Source organism: Hirundo rustica, chromosome Z, assembly GCF_015227805.2.
Source record: "Hirundo rustica isolate bHirRus1 chromosome Z, bHirRus1.pri.v3, whole genome shotgun sequence".
Taxonomy (NCBI): Eukaryota; Metazoa; Chordata; class Aves; order Passeriformes; family Hirundinidae; genus Hirundo; species Hirundo rustica.
The window spans coordinates 3,193,559-3,213,184 of NC_053488.1; the positions used below are offsets into that span (position 1 = coordinate 3,193,559).

Below are 19,626 nucleotides of genomic sequence, written 5' to 3' on the forward strand. Positions count from 1 at the left end.
ACAAACTTAGGTTCAGTCTACTCTAGTATCTACAAGATACGGAGATGTTAGCAAGGTCTTTTCAGCTTTGGTCTCATTTCCCTGTCACCATGGCATGTACATCCAAAAAATCACATCTTTCTGCTTACTTTCTTATACTTTTTTGTCCACGCCCACTCAGCTGGCATATGCTTTTACCACTCACTCTTGATAAAACAACTTGAGCTAGAAATCAATGCTGATATGAAAACTCATAACAGCAGCTTCAAATCCACCGTTGAGAGCAAATCCATTTTATTTTAATGAAGGCACACCTGCTTACAGAAGTGATGAATGTGGCAATGTGACAAGTCATAAGCATGTGTTTAACTGTAAGTATGTGTTTAAATTTCCAAGCACTCTCAGGCTTAAAGTGTGAGTTCATTTGAGCTTGAGGATTCTATTGCTGATTCTAATAACTGTGAAGAAAGCTGCTAAACTGATGATGCAATAGGAGCTGAGATGGCAGTAACTATGCATGTATCATCTTAAAAAATAAATACTTTTCCCCTTGCTGTGTTTGTAAATGCCATGACAGAAGAGAACATGGTTTTCCGCGTTGTTTGTTTGTTTGTTATTGTTAGGATTCATGAAACAGATCAAGATAATTGCAGTATTTTCCATGGGTTTTGGGTATTTCAGCTGGTGTTTATGGGCAAGGTTAGCCTGATGACTAATTTTTTAAGAGTATAAGGCAGTATAAGTAATTTGGATCACTAGGAAAGGGGATCAATGTCTGTCAGATTTCTTCAGAGCTTCCAAGCAATGTTGTATACTTTTGACTATTGCATGAGTGTGAAGAAGGTGCTTCCTTCTCCCTGCAGGGGTAGCGCCCCTGAAAGAACAAGATGAAATGCACTTGTTCTCATCTTTGCTTTGGGTGTAATAGAAGAATAACTGGTTTCAGGCAGTGAAGGCTGTGACTGAAAAGCATGTAGCATCATGCAGTCTGAGCTAAATTACATCCTTGCTATGAGTTAAGCATAGATTTCATTGTGCTTTTTGCCCAGGCACGTTCAGCAAATGCGCTTCTTTAGTAAGGCAGTACAAAGATGCCGTGTCAGACTGACCTCCACAATACTGGAAGGAAAAAATGTGAGCCTGCATCATGAATTAACTTAGGTGAGCTGTTTCCTTTACATGTTCTGGGAGGGCTGGGCATGTTCATACCAAGGGTAAGTCCACACAGAGCTGTTACAAAGCTTTAGTCTTTCAGAAAATGGTGTGAGTGTTTTGCAGTCTTGAGGGTTTTTCAGGCTGCCCAACAGTATTTTTCCTGGAAAGTCAGTGTTTGCTGTGAGCCAGCCCTCCTCATCTCTGCTGTCCATCTCCTTGCAGGGTGGGTGAAGCCCATTCTCTCTGTCTGCACATTCTTCTCCCACCTTTTGCATTTGAATGTTGCCTGGCCACTGTCTTGTGATTTTTGTTTTAATCACTGCTTTTTCCTCCTTAGTCATTATTGCACCATGCATTGTGAAATGTTGATAGGATTGGAAGTCACTGTAAGATACTTTTTATTTTGTATTGTAATATTATAAATATTTTCTCATGTAATAATATAAATATTTTCTCTTTTCTATTTCATATTACACAGGGATGCTTCATTGTTACATGTTCTTCTTGCATTTCAGAATGTCATGCACTGGATCAGACATTACCCTGATGATGTGACAAATGCCTTTGCCATGGTTTCTTATGCATTTGCACCCCCCCACCAGGTGACATTTTCTGTTAAACTAACTCTGAAATGGTGCAGTTTCTATCAGCACACTTATGCTTGAAATGTATTGTACATCAGGATGATATTTTTTTTTTCCAATTTGGAGAACTTATTAATAGTGTTCTTATTTCCATTCTGGTTTAATTTTCTGCAACCTGTATTGGCTCTGTCACCATTATATTTCAGTTCCTTTCTACTATCATGTCCACGGCCTTCCTTATCCATCATTTTATTTAGCCCCCCCCTTTCAGAAGTTAGATGTAAGCTGGGATATTCATCTCAGCTATCACAGTTTAGAAGAGGCACTCAGAATGCTTTGGCAATGCTCTTCAAGAGTTGGACAGAGGCCTTCAGTCTGATTCAGTTGTTCCCTTCATTCTCCCCTCCCTCAACAGTTGTTACAGAAATTTAGAAAAAGGCGTGTGTTACACACACACAGACACACACACTCCTCAGCTGCTAGACAAAGAACACTTTACCACTTATACCCTTCAGATAAATTGTAATAAACCCATGGCAATTCCTGTTAAAGAAGGTGAGTTACTACGCTGAACTACACAATAGCATACATCTAAAAAGGTTTTGTCTTAGCCACGGAGGTATCACAGAACTGCTGGAATTGATTTGGATTCAGCCTATAAAGGACGCGCAGATGGCAATTTTAAGTCCTGTACGTTATCATTGAGATAAGTATCATATAACAAGAGAAAAAGAAATTATTTTGTTACTGAAATGCATAGCTATAAATTATATTAATTTTTGCAGGCGGAAGCAAGCATTCAGCCTGGTTTACAGGTTATAAACATATTATATCAATTCAACTTATGCTTGTATGGATTGCAGGCTCTAATTCAAAAGGAGAGAACCTATGTAGGACTGGCCTAACTTGCCATTAAGGGAAGACTAAAATTCACTGGCTGTAATTAAATGATACAAGTTTTATTATAGAAAGAAATAAAGACCCAAGTGATAACTGCTCCAACTTTTTGCAGGACAAGCTGATCCATGCAATCTAGTCTCATTCAAATTGAACTAGATCAATATCAATTGTACAATGTGATCTTTGTTGCCAAAATCTTCTAAGCCTAATAGTGCTTACTCTGATCAAAGGAAAAATAGCATAGGTCTCTGAAGAGAATAAAGTATATAGAAATAGTGTGACTAACATACAATAATTTTACCAGACATGGGAAAAACATGGTTGACAATACTCAATGCATGCTCCAAGACTACCACAGGCACTAAGGATTGGACAACATCTTGCCTATCAAGAGGGAAGCTGAAATAACCATTCCAAACAACCTAAACCATGAAAATAGTTCTGGCCAGAGTACCTCTTAAGAATAAGGTATCCCAAAGGAACAATGCAGCCATAAATAAGCTAACAACATTTGGAAGATTCAGGAAGAGTAGACAGGAAAATAAAATGTATAGTGATGACATTTTCATGGTCTCACATTTTATGGACCTCCAACACTACTTCCTTGATTTATAAGTTGAGTTTTTTTAATACAAAAGTATGGGATCTGGTAGAAAAAATAAAGATGGTATTAGAATGCAGCTCCTTCTGTGTCACAGAGGAGGAAGTATTAATCAGAACTACACAATAACTGCAAACAGCTGAGAATACCCATAAATATGGTTGAGACGCAGAGCTTTCTGTGCAGCCTCAGAGGCATATTGAAATGACAAAATGGAGAAATAATTGCCAAACTGGTGATGACCATCACTGTTCATCATGCCTTGCATAGCAATGAGTATTCTGAGTGCCCTTCCCTGTGCCAGCTACCTGGGCGAGCTGTTGAGATTTTGCTCATGTTACAGCTAAGTGAGAGTCAGAGGGCAAAAATGCTTGGGGTAAGGACTCCTTTCTCTTCCACCACTGTAAACAGTTTCATTCACATTCCCAATGACAGACCCAGACTTCATTCACAGAGAATGCTTTAGCAATGAACACCCTGATTCACCTGGTGAATAATCACCTGGTGATTATTGACTTCTTGCAGGAACCATGTGTGGGTGAAGCCACCTTGCCTGGTGTTAATGAGAGAGTTATAGGATATGGTGATTTGGAAGGGACCCAGTGGTGAAAATGTTTTGAGTAGCTCTACAAAGGATGTTTGTGTGGAGTGTCCCTGAGAGTTCATGACACTGTAGGAGTAGTGTGGCAGAGGAAATAACTAACCTGCAGCCCAAGATATGATTTTTTTCTGATTTTGAAATAAAAAGGCATGGAAATTCCTATCATGAAAGGAACAAGAAAATGAGATCTCTTGCCCTTCCCCCCCCCCCCCCTTTTTTTTTTCTTTTTTTTTTTTTTCTGTCACTTTTTCTTCAGCACCAATTTTAACATGGCTTCAATCAGACATTTTGATATGCTGACACAAAATTTCTCTTCACAGACAGACATCTGAAGTGAACTGTTAGTTTTTTGGTTTTCCAGAATACAGATCACTTTCAAATGAAGAAGCTGAGAGCATTCTCTGTTTTCCCATGGTCCATGTTGATAATTGTGGGCAGCTGCACAGTCCAAAGAGAGTTCCCAAAAGGACAATACTTCAGGGTTGTTAATTTGTTGGCATGGCTTCTTGGGTATCAAAGGTGTGTTTTAAGAGATTTGTTTGCAGTGACTTCACCAAGAGCTTGTGACAAGATAGAAAGTGACACTGCAAAATATCCTTAATTATTAATTCCCCCTATTTTTTAAAATTAACTTGGATTTCTACATAAATAGATCAGGGCTCTGCTGTTGATTTGCATTTATGTCATTTCCATCCAATATGTTTTTTAATATAGTTTTGGATTTGTGGGGTTCAAAATGGCGGAACACAAAAATCACATATCTGTATGCAGAATATGTTAATATACTCATTTTATCAACCTGTTTTCCAGAATATACTTATGCCATTCAAGTGATTTAGTTCCAAGCTAAGCTCTGGTCTGTCTAGGAACTTGGTAAAACAGGTGAGCTTGACTCTGCTCAGCTTAGACCAGATTTTTGTGGTTTTTTCAACTTGATGTAAAACCCTGTGAATTAATTCTGAGTGTTAAGCACAGGAACACTCCATGGCAAGGGCAGCTGGAAACCTCACAAGTGTATTATTATGTGCAAGAACTCCTTCCGTCATAAAATTATATGGTGCCACCAGAAAACATGGTAAATTAGTCTAAGCTGGCATTTTATTAGGAATTGGAAAATTAAGAAATTAGCCTAAACCAAGCAGTCCCAAGCACACAGGGGTGTGTGCTCATTTGTGTATGGGAACATATAATGTGCTGAAGAGTAGGAAAACACATTGTATGATTCATCTTGCTGACAAGCAGGAACATTATTTGATATCTTAGATGGAGCCCTAATACTTCATAACTTTGTATAAAGACTCTGGATGCAGTTTTGATAGACAGCAAAATATGTGTATGGTGAACCACCTGCCATCTTCTCATTAGAAAGTTGTCTTGTTTATTCATTTATTCCTGACAAAGATAAAACTTCAAATGAGAGTTCCCATTCTACTTTCAATGCAGTACTCTTCTAATGAATGAAACACAAAATAACTAGTCATTATTTCTTTTCTCTTAGTCTGCCACTGCCTTATGCAATGTACAGGGTGTATATTTAAAAAAAAAAAAAAAAAAAAAAAAAAGGTGCTGTTGTTCTGCTGTGGTGAAGAGAGAAAATGGAGAGGAAGAGGCTTTTTAGACAATTTCCATCATAACTCTAACAGTGTGTTATAGTAAAAGGGATATGTCTGTTTTTAGTGGACAATCAGACCAACCAGAATGAGATTTTTGCCTATCAGCTAGGCAGTGTACTGTAGGATTTTAATATGGAAGTTTTTAGAACTAGACTCCCCTAATAAACCGAATACGTAAGCTCTAACACTACATCAATGAAGTTGATTTATGTATGAATAGGAGGCCAGCGTATATACCTGAAATAAACTGTGGGCAATCCAGGATGCTGCACGTAGGTAGAGGAGACACACATTGAGGCAGGATGGAATAGCCAGAAGATTACCTTCCACAGTTCATTTCTCTTCTTCTCCCCATGTTTACTCATAACAGGCTGCAAATAAAATTTTTGGGAAAGAGCACAAATGCAATTCTGAAAAGCAAAGGAAGAGCTTTAGAGATGAAGTTTTCATCGAAAGCAAAGAAATAGGCAGCTGAGGACATTACAAGATTCATGTTGGCCGAATTATAAGCTCTTGAAAGTCTTTCCACACCTCTAAAGAGATGCAGAAGCCAGTGTAACAGGAAATGGAGATACACATTTTTAAAACAGTAACTAGATTGAGGTCTGGATTCCCGTAAGTGTTAGGCTGACACCACTCCTCAGGACTGCATGCTCCATGCCATGTTTGTGCCTGGAGAGTTCTTCTATCCACAAGGCTTTGTTAGGCAACAAAAAGGCAGCACTTATTCCTAAAACTCTATTAAGCTGCTTCAGCCCAATTCGCTATCAGGCTATATGTTATGGAAAAGACATATTTGTACTGTAGGAAAATAGTACTCGTAACTGAAATAAGGATGCAGAAAATCTAAATGTGCGTAGGCTAAGGACGACTTGTGTCAGTAGAATTTATTGATGGGAGGGCTAATAAGATGACCTTCAGTAACCAGCCATCCCATTCTTTACCCATGCACAGCTCAGCTGTGTCGAAGACCACTGGGCTGTGTGTAAAACAGCTCCTGAATTGCTAGCAGTTGCAGTCCAATTATTTTGAAGTAAAATCATAACCTTTTATTTCCAAGACAAATTGAACTGAACTATGGTGTTTCAGAAGCAACCTAAGCCTCTGTGTGGCAAAGGTGCAGTACACTCAATGCTTTCTCTAAATTGCATTGAGCAGCTCTTTGTCACCAAGAAACAATCTCTTTTTCTCTGTGTTTCAGTTTCTCTGTATTTTTAGTGTCCAAGTAGAAACCCCAGTGCCAATACCATGGAATAATCAGCGTAGGTGACATTGCCAGTTTTTGCCAGGTGATACTGCATTCCCGCGGGGGGTTGATAAAGGGGATGATTCACATTCAAATAAACCCTTGGCTCTGACAGTCTGAACAGTGTTCTCCCAACATTTCAGCAGGGCAACGTGTGACACTGTTAAATTTGCCTGCTCTGTAGCTGCTAAAATCATACAAATACATCCATTTTGAAATGGGCTTTATCTCTTCCTACCCTCCACTGTCAAGATGTGACTGAGTGTGCTAGAGAAGCTGGTGTAGGTAAAACAAAGAGCTTTTTCACCAGGTAGGGCTGTAGTCATCTCTGATGGAAGTGGGTTTTGCTATGTGAAAGACTTGGCTGCGTTTGGTGTTGATTCAAGTTTTTCAATGTGCCCTTGCCTTCTTACAATTTTGCTATTTGTAGGCATAGCTGTAGGAAAGGTCCTTTAACCTTTACTGTCATGATGTAAGTCTAAATGCTGGATGAACAAAGCTGTTGCGAAGGGATCAATCTGCCAACAGCCAAAGGTCAACGCCTGGGTATAAACTACAGAAATAAAATCAATCCACCATAACCTAAATCCTTCAAAGGTCCAGGCAAAATGCCAAGATGGGTCACCCGCAGTGCCAAAGCACAGGTTGCAGCGGCCCTCAGCCAAGCTGAACAGCACATTGAGGGGAGCCAGTCCTGCAGACCAACCAGCCATGCAAGTGCTATATATCTCCTACAAAGACGCTCAGGTAGTGTCACTAAATTCCCAGAAGATCATGGGTCGTGTGACATGGACAAGGAGGGAAGCTAGCCCATAATTGTCGCCGTGTTACCTAGGTAATGCATGCACAGGTGCCCACCAGACCTGTGGCAGTGAATCGAGCAGAGTGCACACTTCAGAGCTCAGCATCAATGCCAGCTCCTGGTACCGAGAATGAGCCTGTCATGAATCCTAGTGCATACAGCCTTGAAAGAGAACCTCACCAAGCTTTCTTTTCTATGATACCACCCTGCCTAGCCTTGCTATACCCTGTCCTTAAATTTGCCCTCTGCTCTCAGGGGCTGATCAACTCTGATCTTCTTTGGAGTATAGAGGAACCATACTCCAGATGCCTGCTGTCTGCACTGTCAGTAGCCCAGTGATGTGTTTATTCTCTGACTGGGCAAGACAGAGCAAGTGAAGAGCGTGACAGAGGATGATGAGTTCCTCTGCACAGGAAAGGAATGTCCTGGTCCCAGCTGCAGCCCACACCGGGAGAGGAGTGTCCTGGACACAGCCACTTCCCAGACTTCACTGTGCTCTCCACCAGGCTCTGCCACAGCATCTCTGTGGAGGATTAATTCCTCCCCACTCTGATGAGGCAGAGGAAGGCCATTCGTACACTGAGGACAGAGCTGCATGTCAAGACACCAAAGTTATTAAAAAGATGGTTTTAAAAGACAGACAAAGCACTGGATGTTGTTGATAGACAAAGTTGAGCAGCATCTTTCAGGGACTGGTGTGCAATCCTGGTGTGAAAGATTGGTGTATAAGACAGAGGTGTTGAGCAGATAGCCTTCTCCTTTTTAGGTATTGGTGCACTTTGATATTTTGTAAATTTCATGAAAGGAAAATCAGGGCAACACAAAGATATTTTTTCCAACTTAGCGGCTAGAAGTAAGGTGAATTTATCAGCCTCAGTGGTGTCCCTTCTGAACAACAGCACCCCACAAAGAGAAAAGGCAAACAAGTAATCCAGCACAGCATGGCATGGTTGAAATTACCTCTGTCTTGTTTTGTGCACCTGAAAGAACAAACATTTTGGTACAAGGCAGGTGTAATTCAGTCTTTGTGCTGACTCACACTTGCCATTCAGATGAGGAAAAACTGCAAAATACGATGGATTATTTGTTAATAATTGGGATTTTATGTGTGTATGTGTGTGTGTGCATAGGGACAGCTGCAGCTCAGTGGGACTGAGAAGCTAGGGCGGACTGCATTTAAAGCAAAAGTGAGGACTTCACTGGCTAAGCCACCAATGCCTCTTTTCTTCTCTTTTTCCCCCTTTCCACTCTTCCGTCTACTCACCGTATAGCATATTTATCCATATTTAAGTGCGCAGATAAAATTTAATCCACACAGTCCCTTCCTGCCCATCTGCAAAAGAATTTGTTCCATTACAGTGGAAAGTTACAGTGTTTATTACATCTCTGTCTAAGGTGAACCCCAAAGCAAGCATTTTATCCTCACTCATACAATCGTCATAAGGTAGAAAATGTAATTTCCAAAATCAAAAAACTGTAGGAGAGCTTCAGGGAACCGCATGTCAATTTTTACTTTGATGTATGCTATGTTTAAAAAAAAACTGGGAATGGGAGGTGGTGAGGAGAGGAGAAAAAGATGCACTGAGTTTCTTCCAGGAGATTTCCTCTCTATTGTTAAGTTCTTTAGATTATAGAAGGAAGAAAATAATCTCTCCTTGCTGCCTGGAGTGAGAGTGAATGTATTCTGAAGAGACATTGTAAGAACTTCCTTTAGTACTATGGATGGTTTCTCATTCCCACTTGCATCTTAATAAAAGTAAACATCACCTCAAGGTTTGCAGTGAGGGTATAATGATTTTTAAAACTTTGATGGGATTGGCAGAGAAATACTCTGTTTCCTGAGATGATTTAGAAAAGAGCTTTATCTCAGACCAGGGAACTTTATCACCTGGACCAGGAGTAAGGGGGGAGCTAGGGTTAATGGTGTGTGTTTATCCAGGTGATGGGTGCTAGTTTCTGAAGTGTATATTGCTGTCTATTTCCTGGGAGAGCACAGTTTTGGTCCTAATTGTCAAGGGCAGTTGGATATATTAACATCTTTTTCTCTCCCTCTCTTCTCTTTTTAGTGAGACATTAAAGCACACACTAGTTCAAGAAGCAGAGCTCTGTATTTCTCTGCTAGTGGCAATTGAATCCTCTCTACCCACTTTCATTATTTGGTTGCATCTTCAAAGTAATAGCTCTTTTTTTCTTTCATAGTTTTCCTAAACTAACTCTGTCTTTCCTCACTCCTCTCTGCCACCTCCTATTTGCACTTACAACTACTGTCAGTGTCATCTGTGCCTGCCATCTGCTTCCAGAATATTATGAAGCTGTAATCACAGGACATTTTGAAATTTATTCATACAAATCAAAGACATTCAGTTGCTGTCAGGGGTGGATTTAGAGCTAGGAAAGGCATAGGTCTTCTGGCAGAGGCTTTCAGAAACAGCTGGCAGAGGGAGGCTGGAAGAGGTTTCCCTGCCCAGTTTTCCATCCCACCTGGCTCCTGACCTCCAGCATTTTTTGCATTCTCAGGGCTGGCTTCAGCTGAGATCAGCTAACTCTGCCAGATTTGCAGTTTAGTGGTAAACATGAATCTAGGTGAGAATAAGACCAAAGGAATCTTTCACTTGTGACCCATTTATGTAGAAGTGTATAACCACAGCAGTAACCCTGATCTTGCTCCTTTTACAAATAGGCTGTACCTCAGAATACACTTTTTTCTTCACGATTTGCTTTGAACTTTCTCTGCTTCAATCTCCTGGACTGATTTGGGCCAGAAGTGCCTTAGTTGTTCTTGGTGTGCAACTTCTAATTTGGCTTCATTCAAGGAAAGACTGATCTATTCTCTGTGCAAGCCAGGGCGGAGGTGATGGAGAACTTATAAAGCTGGAGGGCTGATTTTTGCAGTATGCTCCACTGACTTCAAAACTATTTAAAATCAGTTTAAAAATATTTACTCTTTCACAGTTCATACATTTGGCAGACTGATGTGCCTTTCAAAATGTCTCTTCTAGGCCTCCTGTTTTCCAGAAGCACCTTCAATACGTCAGTGCTTCTATACCTGTCCCCAAATGGAAACATCATTGTTTAGGAAATGCAACAAAAATGAAGAAAGGACTGTTACATATTTCTGCAAAAACAAACCAGTTGCTCAGTGGATTCCCTTTTCCCTCAAGACCTATAAAGAGCTGGAGATCCAACATGAATTTAATGTGCTTATGGACTGAGTGAAGTGAGTGCACACTGCCTGTGCTGTCCGTGCCAGCTAAGCTCCTGCAGTCTCAGCTAGTAGCTGGAGGCAAGTCAACTCAGGATCCTGGAGGCTGAAGATACAAGCCAAAGATCTGTGGTCAAGTGCTTGGCAGGTATTAGACCACAGAAACCAAATGAGTAGAGATTCATTTGGCTCTGTTGTTGCTGCTGAGTTGCCGTGTGGGAATAAAGAGGTGTGACCTACTGACTTGCAGTGACAGTACAGCAGCTGAAGGATTTCAAAAGCGGGATGGTTTAATCCCAGAGGTTTTGGTTTAGTGGGTGTTTTTTTTTTTGGTTTTTTTTTTTTGGGGGGGGGGGGGAGTTGGTGGTTTTTTTGTTTGTTTGTTGTTTGTTTGTTTTGTTGGCTTTTTTGGAGGGGTTGGGGTTTTTTTTGTGGGGTGGTTTTTTGTTTGTTTTGGGGGGGTTTTGTGGTTTTTTTTGTTTTGTTTTTGTTTTTGGGGGTTTGGGGTTTTTTTGTTTTGGGGGGGTTGAGGGGGGTTGGTTTTTTAATTATTATTTTTAGTTGTGGGGATACCTTAAAAACACACACGAAGGAGCTAAATGTGACACACAGTGAGGACAGGAGCAGTGTTTTCAAGGGACCAGAACTAGGATGAGTTTCTTCCCTATAATTGTCTACCTACCTCCTGGTGCCGCAGCACTTGATCGCATTCCCTCACAGGTGGGAAAGCTGGTGAAGCTATACTTGATTAGAATTTAAAATCCCTGACAAGGACATCTTGAGAGGAAAGGTTAGTGCCCTGGTGCACTGGCTTCACCAGGGATGTGGCTGGTACCATGTCAACGAAGGCTGACGATAGAGCAGATGAAAGGGCAGACATGGAAAGGATCAATGCAGGCAGCAGCAATGTGAGGAAAATACAAAAGGCAGGGGAGAGGCCATGGTGTATTACCACCCTTGATGAAATGCCTGAGCTCCTTGTCCCACGGTGGCAATTTGTCATGTTTGCTGTCAGGTGGTGTGGATTAGCAGCAGAGACCTAGAAAGGGAGGAGGAAGTGGTGGTGGTGGTGTGCAAGCAGGCGGGAAGCCACCGAGTCCTTGGGTCATGCTGCTGTGGGGAGACCCTTGTGTGCTACCTACCAAACCCCCATTTCGGTGCTAGTGGGTGATTTTGGCTCCAGGCAAGCACAGATTTCTTTGTAACTGGTAAACTAATCTCACAAAAGGACTGTGTAATTGAAAGGGACAGCGGATTACTTTAGGTGCAGGTGACAGACGTACAGGTGTTTTTTGCTACATCCAAAATGCGCCAGAACAAATGAAACTTACTGGGACAAGTTAAAGCAACCTTCATCCCCCTGCTCCTTCACACAGATCCTGTATAAACATGCTGCTGTGCATATTTTGGGATGGGATGACAAGCCCATTTGCCTCCTAAGCTGTTTTCACTATGGGAAGCACAAAAATCTCAACAACTCAGACAAACAGCCTTATCATGGAGTTTGCAAGTCCATTTTCTGGGTGATGCCTTAGGAAGGATGACCTGAAAGAGAGGCTGGACAGAGCTAGAGAATAAAGTAGGTATTTATTGAAAGGCCTCTGGGATACACCTTGGGCAGGACAGGAGCCTGACCAGGGCTACACCCAAGGCGGACTAAGAATGGTCACAAAATGGCTGAGCGCTCATGAGATCTTACATTTTTATAAGTTTTGGTCCATTTTCATTTTGGGGTTTAATTGTCCAGTTACATCTTCAGGTTGTGAGGTCCCATCCTTCCTGTTCCTTCCTCCAGCCCACTGTTGCTTGTGCTTTTGGGCCTGAAAGTTGTCCTTGGTCTTCATCAAGAAAAGGATTTGTTTTGTGTTCCTGCTCTGTGCAGAGAGCTGAGTGACCCTGAGTGTGAGCTCAGAACTGCACCCCTGGGCAGCCCAGAATCTGAAACACATGAAAGCTAAAACTTAAGGCGTCATGGGCCATAACCAGCAGATGTGACAGCAGAGCCTGGAGCTAAGGCTTTGCAGCTGCATCCCTGTGCCTGCACTAGTGCCACTTGGATGGGCATGGGGCACCCCTGCCTCTTAATGCCTTCTGGCGGTCAGCAGGGATAGAGGGCACAGCCTAGGGAAGGGGGACAGGAGGTTTGATCATGGCACAGGACACTGGAAAGGACGTGGGGTTCCTAGGAAGCAGAAATTCAAGGTGGGATAAAACCATTTTCTTCTTGCTGAAGTTAGCCATACATAGACTTGTCTAGATTTGAAATGGGTGGGGTGTTTTTTAGAATATATTTAGCAAGACAATTGTAAAACAGCTTGGCTCTTGGCTAGTTAGAGCTTCACAGTTTTAAATTGGGTTTGTTTTATATGCACAGCTACAAACTCTGTCAGGTATAAACCAACAGTGTGTTAGTATTTTAGTGTATGCTAGGCCTCTATACTGCAAACTCTAAATCTCAGCCTGTTTCACACAGTTTTCTCCCCCATTAATCTTTTATCTGTCTCTGAAATTAAAAAGTTTGCTGAAGTAAATACTGATTTGTAATAGGAAATACTGTAGATTTTTTTTTTTTTTTTTAATTATGTGTGTCCTGCAGCGAAACAGGTACAAATCCATGGATCATGCATATTTTACAGAAAAATCTGGCTTGGGTAGTAAACTCCGCCGATTTCAGAAATGTTATTCCCTCAGATCCAGCCCAGGATTCCTAGTGGAGCTGAAAGCAGGATTGACTCTTCAGGTTCAGCACTCCCAGGACTGTCCTTAAGAGGCATGTGTTTGCAGGAACTCAACACCTAGTTTCATAAGCTCCTAGATGTGATCTTAAGTATGCATCAACAAAATTAAGATACCCCAGTCTCATAAGTGCTGGTGTGAAAGCTGAGAATATGAAGTCATAAAATAGCAACTGGTGAAATTAATTTGGAAGCAAATAAAGCAGAGAAAATTTTATTTGAATTTTCTTTGTTTTAAAGTCACAGAGTGGCAAATAACATGATTATACAAATAATGTGATCTTTCAAGGTGCTTCTTACTAGGAGATTCCAATCAAAGCTTACTTTTTGTTTTCTATATCCAAATGATAACTATTTTACCTTTTACAAAATTATTATTTTGTAACCCAAGGGCAGATATCTGCAGATAAACTTGTGCTTCAGCACACTCTTCTGACATGAAAAGCACTCATAAATCACAGTCTAAACTGCAATTTCACATCCTCTCAGAAACCACTCTAACAGAGGCATGGCAAGTCATTTAGGTAGTTGGCAGAGCAAAGCCTGTCAATACGCTTACACTGTAGGCACGTAACCTGTTTTCCCTTCCTCCATCTGCTGCATCAATTGGGTAGGCATTATGCAAAATAATAGCTCCCACCATTTCAGAAATATGCAGATTTCCCCTTCAGCTTGCAGTCTTTTCTATCCCTTCATATTGTATCAAGATTTTTGACCTCACACACGTTAAGTGCTTTACTGAATCTGAGGAAAAAGAAGCTAAAATATAATGGGAGGTATGGTATTGCCAGGAGCATGGTGGACCATGAGAAGACCGTAGGTCTGTTAAATGCTTGTCCTTTGAAAGGGTGGGGAATATCACTGGCAGAATAAAAACCTTGGGCCACCCCAACAGATAGGAAATCAGCACAGGAGAAGAGTGCTGCACTTTCCAAGGTCAGACACGGATGTTTCCCAGATGGACGCTGGGAATGCTCATCCTGGAGGGACCTGCAGGGCTGAACTCACCTTCCCCTCTGTAGGTAGAGCCAAGCAGTGGAGCAGGGTGTTGAAGCATCACCACAGCCAATCTTGGTTCAGTGGAGACCGCAGGGAACAGCAGAGCTTCAGGTTAGTAAAGCATTACTGAAGTTACACCCAAGATTGGTGCCCTCGTGCTCTGGGCATAAGGCATAAACAAAATGTTTCAGTGCAAGAGGTGCATGATGCCTATGTGCCTTTTTAATGAGAAATATTCTTCTGAGATCCCTGTGGATTTGGGGTGTCACTACCACCCTTTTCTTGCCAGTTGCCAGGCCCCAAATCCGACTGTACCCAGGTGATGCACTCAATGCAGCTGCTTGATGACAGAGAAAACATCAATAGTCAAAGTGAAAACACTCCAATTATGGGAATGTGAGATGAGAAAGAAAGTGGCAACATGGAGAAATGTTTAAGGCTTTTTCTCAGCCAGAGATTTTTCCTTTTTGGAAGTAAAATCAGGACATGTAACAAACAAGGACGAATTGAAAGAGAAAGTATTCCCATGTGTCTTGTTTTTGTTTTCTCTTAGGCTCAGATTTGTACTGCATTGTAGCCCAAACTCCTATTGGAGACATCTGGTTTAAGTCTGTAGGATTATTTGTTTATGGGTTTGGCTTTTTTAATTTTCATTTTTCTCCCTTTTACTTTTGATTCTTTCTCCCCTCTAGCTATATTTTCTCAACTTTTATCTTCTTTGTTTCTTTTATCTTCTCCTCTTCTGTCTCTCCAGTCATCTTTAGCTGCTATTGTCTGCTCTATGCACTATCTTGCAGAATTAGATCTCTCAGATGACCAGTGCTCAAGCTTTAGAAAGACCTATTCTTTCCTTTTTTTTTTTTTTTTTTTTTTTTTTTTTTTTTTTTTTTTTTTTTTTTTTTTTTGTCCCTGCAACCTTTTACTGTCTGCAAAACCAACTGCAGAGAGGGAGAGAGGCTCTCCTTCCTTCCAAGTACAGAGTGCCACCTTTCTTGGAAGTGGTTTTCCCTGATTTCTGCTGCTAATGGAATAGTTTTCCTTCCTAGTTGCTTTGATTGAGTCTCTTTCTGTCTCCCAGTGAGTGGAGCACCTGTGTGATGGTTCCTGGCATCCAGACATTTTATTATACCCTCTCTCAAGTAATGGGTTTGATTTTCATGTTCATTAAAGTTGCTCAACACCTGGTGAAGTGCTGCTTTTAGACTCTCTGGTCTCCCAGGTTGGTGTGAAAGGGGTTGTGGCACAAGTGAGAATAAAGGCCAGTACTGTCGTTGTCTGCTGTTCAAAATGACTCATTACTTACTTTTCTTTGTGAAATTGATGCTATCGGTGACATGAGAAAAGAAGGATGTTCTTGCTACTAGAAACACTGCACAGTGACTTGAAGGTTTTTCAGATTCTCATTCAGTTTTACCCATTAGGTAGTGCATGATACTCATTGGAAATACAGCTTGAGGCCAGTTCTGGTCCCCAAAGAATAATAAAAAAAAACACTTTATTTTTTAAAGTTGCTGTAGGATTCATGTGCTTTAGGATTGATTTTTATTTGTACAGCACAAATGGCCCAACCACCTTTGTCTTCACATAGAATAAACCCAAATGTCTCAATTGTAAGAATTACATTTTTGCAGGTATCTTCTCCTCGGATAAGTTCATTTTTAGGATGTTCATGAGAAGAACTTTTTTATGGCCTGAGCTTTGTTTAGTTAAGAGGTACCTAAAGTTCAGTTACCACTAAGCACTTCCAAGAATTTATGTTCCTTCCATAGTTCCTTTTTCAGTCAGAATTTCCCCTTTGAATAACTTGTGCATGTCTTTTACACTACATTGGCACTTCTTCACCTCATACTTTCATAATAATTGTTATAATTTGCTTCAATCATTTTGTCAGTGGGATGGCATATGCCTCCATTAGATGACCTTTTAAATCCCTTTTTTTGTGAAGGAAACAAAACCAGATGTCATGTCTGAGTAGGTTTTCTCTGTAGTTTAAAGTCTCCCTGCAAAAGTATCTGGTTCATCACCCTAAAGGACACAAGGAGCATGAATTTGCAGAAATGCGTGACTCTTTCTTCTCAAGATCACGGTTTTCAGTGGCCATATCTACACTAAGACACTACATTGCAGAATCACAAAAATTGCCAGCCTTTGTCTGGTAAGCAGTCAGGTATCAAATCCATTCCACTTGCAGCCTGTTCTGTCTTCATAAACAGTCTTCTGGAGTTTTCAAAGCACTCTGGCAGATACAGAAATTCCTTAGTAGTTTAATTATGCATTCAGTAAATCTCATAATAATAGGGTATTATATTTAATTTTATATTGTACTTCGAATAAGATGCGGGCTATTAACTTCAGATGTCAGAATCCAGCTAGTTTGTACCTTTCTGGTGTTTCTTCAGGCGGTCAGCGGACTTTGAAAGACATTATGATTCACATGCTGCTCACCTTTCCATTTTCACCTCAGAAACAGAGCATTAGAGACACTGTGAATTAGAACACGACAGACTGAAGCAATTCTGCAGAAGTGGGTAGATCTGACAGGAATTTCTGCAGTGGGAGTGAATTTACATGTATTTGTTATATACACATATGTTATACACACATATATATATGTATGTGATTTTGCCGCAAGAGATACCTGATTAATTTAAAATTACGGTATGATGTTGTTCTTTTGCCCTCTGTCCCCTTATTGAAACATTAATACAGATGTTGCACTAGGTGATGAAAGCAATATTTTACTTCCATCTACCTCTGCCTTTTAATTTATTTATTTTCTAATTCTTTCATCTCTGTAGTTTTATTGGCTTCTCTTTGCAAGTTCAATCTTTTAATTTGCCCTGCATAATGAAATTCTTCTCAAATTACCTGCTATTTTCCATCAGCCAGTGTGGCTACCTCATTATTCTGTTCCCTTTTTTCTCCCATCCCCATCCCTCTTTTTTTTTTGAACCTGCCATATACAAAACCAAAGACCCCTCCTTTGCTGCTCCAGAACTCTCAGAGAGGGAAAGTTTTGCCTGCTATATCACCTTTGGCTAAAATACAAGTGAAAGCTCCTGCGTTCATTCAAAGGATAAAGAAGTTATTAGAACCCAAGAAGAGGCCTGAGATCAAGTAGTACTGGCGATACGATTGTCTTCTCCATTCTTCATGACTCTCACCTTTGCTGGCCTGCAAAGAGCAGTAGGCCAGTTGGTAATGTGGACACTCTTCCTTGAAGAGAAAACAGCCCTGAGACTTCAAGAATATGGCGGTTCTCCTAAGGGAGAAACCTTGGGAGGCTGCTCTCTCCCTCAGGGTGAGCAAACGTGCTCCCACCATGAGGCTGTGTGGTTGATATGCCAATCAGTTATACCTCATTTGTCCTTTCCCTGCTTCCTCCTTTTTACCCCACCTGATTGGTCCGTTTTCGATCCTTCCCCTGATTGGGTCATTTCTCCTTTTTACCCCACCTGATTGGTCCATTTTTGATTTTTCCCCTGATTGTTTCATTTCTCAATCCTCCACCCGATTGGCCAAGTTGTGTAGCCCCACCCCCTGGCTTACCTATATAAGGCCCTGCTCTTTCTGGTTCTTTGCCCTTGGAGCCCTTTGAGGGAGCAGCAGGATAAAGGCTCTGAGGAAGCCCCAGATGAAGATTCCCTTCTCCTTCACCCTGGAGGCTCAGCTCACAACTGAGCTGAAATCACTAGGCTGAGCTGGAATCTCTGGGTGTTGCCGATGTGCCTGTGAGATCAGGTGTGTCCTTTTTAGGACACTTCTCTGGGGACATCACGGTATTGACCACCGCTGCCTGCCACGACACTGGCCCTCCTTCTTGCTTTCACACGTGCATGTAAATGATGAATATCGTGCTATGCAGGTAGGGCCCAGTGGTAGCATTCTGTCTTTTCTGGGGTTTTATTAGATGGACATATGGTATCTAAACCATGGGGCTGGTGGTTTCCTCACCTTCCCAAGGCATCTTCGGCATCCTAGGCTGATGGTGTTAGGGATAAAATCCCCTTTGAATTCCATGCCCTTCAGTCGTTGCCTGAGGACCGTAGCTACTTATTAACTTAGTAAATGATCAGCACTCTCTCTGTTTGTGGAAAAGAATATTTATGGACTTCTTTCTGAGGAGAATCAGAACCAGGCAAATGAAAAATAAGTGAATTGCCTTTCTCTTTCCTTTGTACAGCACAACTGTGCCCTACTTTGCTGTAGCCTCCTCCTGGGGACGCAAGGACATGGAAGACTGGATGTCTCTTTGGAAGATGCAGCTGAAAATCGTTAGCTGTCCTGACTGATGGGTTCTCCTCCAGCACTCAGCTCAGGTAACAGAGACACATGCCAAACCCAGTGGCTACTCCTGCCTTTTCTGCCAGCTGTGCAACCACTAATTGTCAAAGAGTTGCAGAGGTCACAAGGAAGTATGTTCTTTCCATTTTCTGGTCCACATTGCATGGGGTTTGAGACATAAGTAGCTTCTGACTTCAATAGCAACAATCAAAACACAGATATAAAAATTTCGGGAGAGGTGGTTATGATCCTCATTTCTAACCTTCTGGTTAGTCAGAAGAGCTTAGAAGTTCCACCACATTGTGCCTCTGTTAAGTATACAGCTCAATTTAAGTGCAACATTTTCCTCACCAAGGCAGAAGAAAGGTGTTTGAAGGAAGGTCTTCCTGCGCTTCTTTATCACGTACAAATCTATTGCCATTTACAGATTGCATGGGAGAGATCAGGCATGAAGTAAAACTTGAAAATAGATTCCTTTTGGTGTGTACCAAGCTCAGGGCTCTTATGAGACCTTATCACTGCAAATGGTGCAGCCAGGAACATGTGGTTCAGGCAACTGTGAATACTTACTTACCTTGTCATTTTAATGTTTTCTGAATAGAAATTCATACATGCGCTCTCACCAACATCATACACTGCCTGTAGGGAAGGCTTTTGCTTCTTTATGGCTTCTCACATCCTGGTAGGAACATACTTTATCCACAGTTTTGTAGAAGTGGAATCAATGAAGTTAAGTTTTGAAGTGGGGTCCTGTGTTTCCCCCTTCCCTTGGCTCCCCAGAAAAACTCCAAGTTGTAAAGGATATAGTGCATTCTGTCAAGAAAAATAATGCTATTTCTTCCTTTCACTGGCATTTGGCAGTTCACAAAAGTTGGGTCTTTTCTCTGCAAGTTTGGCTGTGTACACTGCATTTCTCCATTTACCA

At 41.3% G+C, this 19,626-nt stretch overlaps 1 long non-coding RNA gene across 1 annotated transcript; it reads left to right on the plus strand.

Annotated features, from left to right (window-relative positions):
• The first annotated feature begins 1,032 nt into the window (after nt 1-1,032).
• On the plus strand, nt 1,033-18,735 carry LOC120765429 (uncharacterized). Its single transcript, XR_005704420.2, has 4 exons — nt 1,033-1,140; nt 1,650-1,736; nt 10,481-10,831; nt 18,601-18,735. It is a non-coding gene; the product is annotated as an uncharacterized LOC120765429 (long non-coding RNA).
• The last annotated feature ends 891 nt before the right edge of the window (nt 18,736-19,626 follow it).